The 2,502-nt window shown below is 30.1% G+C and overlaps 1 pseudogene; it reads left to right on the forward strand.

Moving 5' to 3' along the window:
- Positions 1-449: 449 nt before the first annotated feature.
- On the forward strand, positions 450-1,437 carry LOC127118452 (NAD(P)H-quinone oxidoreductase subunit 5, chloroplastic-like; annotated as a pseudogene).
- The last annotated feature ends 1,065 nt before the right edge of the window (positions 1,438-2,502 follow it).

Consider the following 2,502-nt stretch of genomic DNA (forward strand, 5'->3'; position numbering starts at 1 on the left):
GTATGGAATATACACATCCATCTTCATGGATCATACCTTTCATCCCTCTTCCAGTTCCTATTTTAATAGGGGTAGGACTTCTACTTTTTCCCACGGCAACAAAAAATATTCGCCGTATGTGGGCTTTTCCTAGTATTTTATTGTTAACCGTAGTTATGATTTTTTCGATCGATTTATCTATTCATCAAATCGAGAATAGTTCTACCTATCAATATGTATGGTCTTGGACTATAAATAATGATCTTTCTTTAGAGTTTGGCTACTTGATCGATTCACTTACTTCTATTATGTCAATATTATCACTACTGTTGGTATTCTGGTTCTCATTTATAGTGATAGTTATATGGCTCATGATCAAGGCTATTTGAGATTTTTTACTTATATGAGTTTTTTAATACTTCAATGTTAGGATTAGTTACTAGTTCAAATTTGATACAAGTTTATTTTTTTGGGAATTGGTTGGAATGTGTTCTTATCTATTAATAGGTTTTTGGTTCACACGTCCTATTGCGGCAAATGCTTGTCAAAAAGCGTTTGTAACGAATCGTGTAGGGGACTTTGGTTTATTATTAGGAATTTTAGGTTTTTATTGGATAACCGGTAGTTTGGAATTTAGAGATTTATTTGAAATATTCAATAACTTAATTTATAAGAATGAGGTGAATATTATTTTTGTTACTTTGTGTGCCCTCTTGTTATTTTGCGGATCAGTTGCAAAATCTGCCCAATTCCCTCTTCATGTATGGTTACCAGATGCTATGGAAGGTCCTACTCCTATTTCTGCTCTTATACATGCTGCGACTATGGTAGCAGCGGGAATTTTTCTTGTAGCTCGACTTCTTCCTCTTTTCATAGTTATACCCTCCATAATGACTGGAATAGCTTTGATAGGTATAATAACAGTAGTATTAGGAGCTACTTTAGCTATTGCTCAAAAAGATATTAAGAAAAATTTAGCCTATTCTACAATGTCTCAATTGGGTTATATGATGTTAGCTTTAGGTATGGGCTCTTATCGCGCCGCTTTATTTCATTTGATTACTCATGCTTATTCAAAAGCATTGTTGTTTTTAGGATCTGGATCTATTATTCATTCAATGGAAGCTATTGTTGGATATTCTCCAGATCAAAGTCAAAATATGGTTCTTATGGGCGGTTTAACAAAACATGCGCCAATTACAAAAACGGCTTTTTTAATAGGTACACTTTCTCTTTGTGGTATCCCACCTTTTGCTTGTTTTTGGTCCAAGGATGAGATTCTTAATGATAGTTGGTTGTATTCACCAATTTTCGCAATAATAGCTTGTTCCACCGCAGGATTAACAGCATTTTATATGTTTCGAATTTATTTACTTGTTTTTGAAGGATATTTAAACGTTCATTTTCAAAATTTCAATGGAAAGAAAAATAGTTCATTCTATTCAATATCTTTATGGGTGAAACCGGATTGTTGCGACATCATCAACAGGAATGGCGAACTGGGATTTTAATAATTTTGTTTTAGATATGGAATTAAGAGAAACGTTTTTGCAGGCACACGATGAACGTAATCCGAGATTGCAGAAATATTTAATGATAAATATTCTGTTCAATCCACCAATGATTGATCTTGTTTATTGTATTTTTTTAACGAATAATATTCTTTCAGTTTTAAAATAATTATCGTTTTAATAAATTAAATTTGTTTCAAAATAAATATTAGTATCCATTTCACTTTTCAAAGTAGTAATGTTGTTAGTTTTTCAACGATATCGTTTAATTATTATTTTTTATATTATTTTTAATCTATTTATAAAATTTATTTGATAAAAATATAATATTTTATTTCAATATTATTATGCTTTTTAATTTGCACACAAAAATATTAAACAAAATTTATCTTAAAACAAATTGCGTATTGTATCCTATTATCTCATACTAAATTTATCCTTATAAATTATTTATAAGAGTTTATCAGGCGTGCAAAGGTTAGCATATGAGAGAGATTTGAAATTTTCAAAATTTAAGTTCTGACGTGAAAATCACGTCACAACATGAAATTCAAAAATTAAAAAAATGTTAAGGAGGGAAGAAGACTAACGTTGATTTGATGGGGGATGGTTGACTGACACATTTATTTGTGTCATGATTCCCACTTCGCAATTTTTTGACCGTAGAGGAGTTGCGACGTGAATTTCATTTTGCAAGGTTGCGATGTGAAATTCACGTCACTGAATTGTCTATATAAATTTCATATTTCTCTCTCACGCCCATAATTATTTTAATCTTCTCCCTCTCTCAATTCCTTTCCTCTCCCAATTCATTTCATCAACATTTTTCATCTTCAAATTTTTTCCTCCAATATTATCTTTTTCAAAAGGTATTTTAAGATAGTTTAATTTTTCATTTTTATTTGTTAAATATTGTGTTGATTTTTTAATTGTATAACTAACATTGTTAATTTTTTTCTTCAAGATATATCACGATTCAAGCATCAAGGTTCAAAATTTATGATTTTGTTTA

This window comes from Lathyrus oleraceus, chromosome 2 (genome assembly GCF_024323335.1).
Source record: "Lathyrus oleraceus cultivar Zhongwan6 chromosome 2, CAAS_Psat_ZW6_1.0, whole genome shotgun sequence".
Lineage (NCBI taxonomy): Eukaryota > Viridiplantae > Streptophyta > Magnoliopsida > Fabales > Fabaceae > Lathyrus > Lathyrus oleraceus.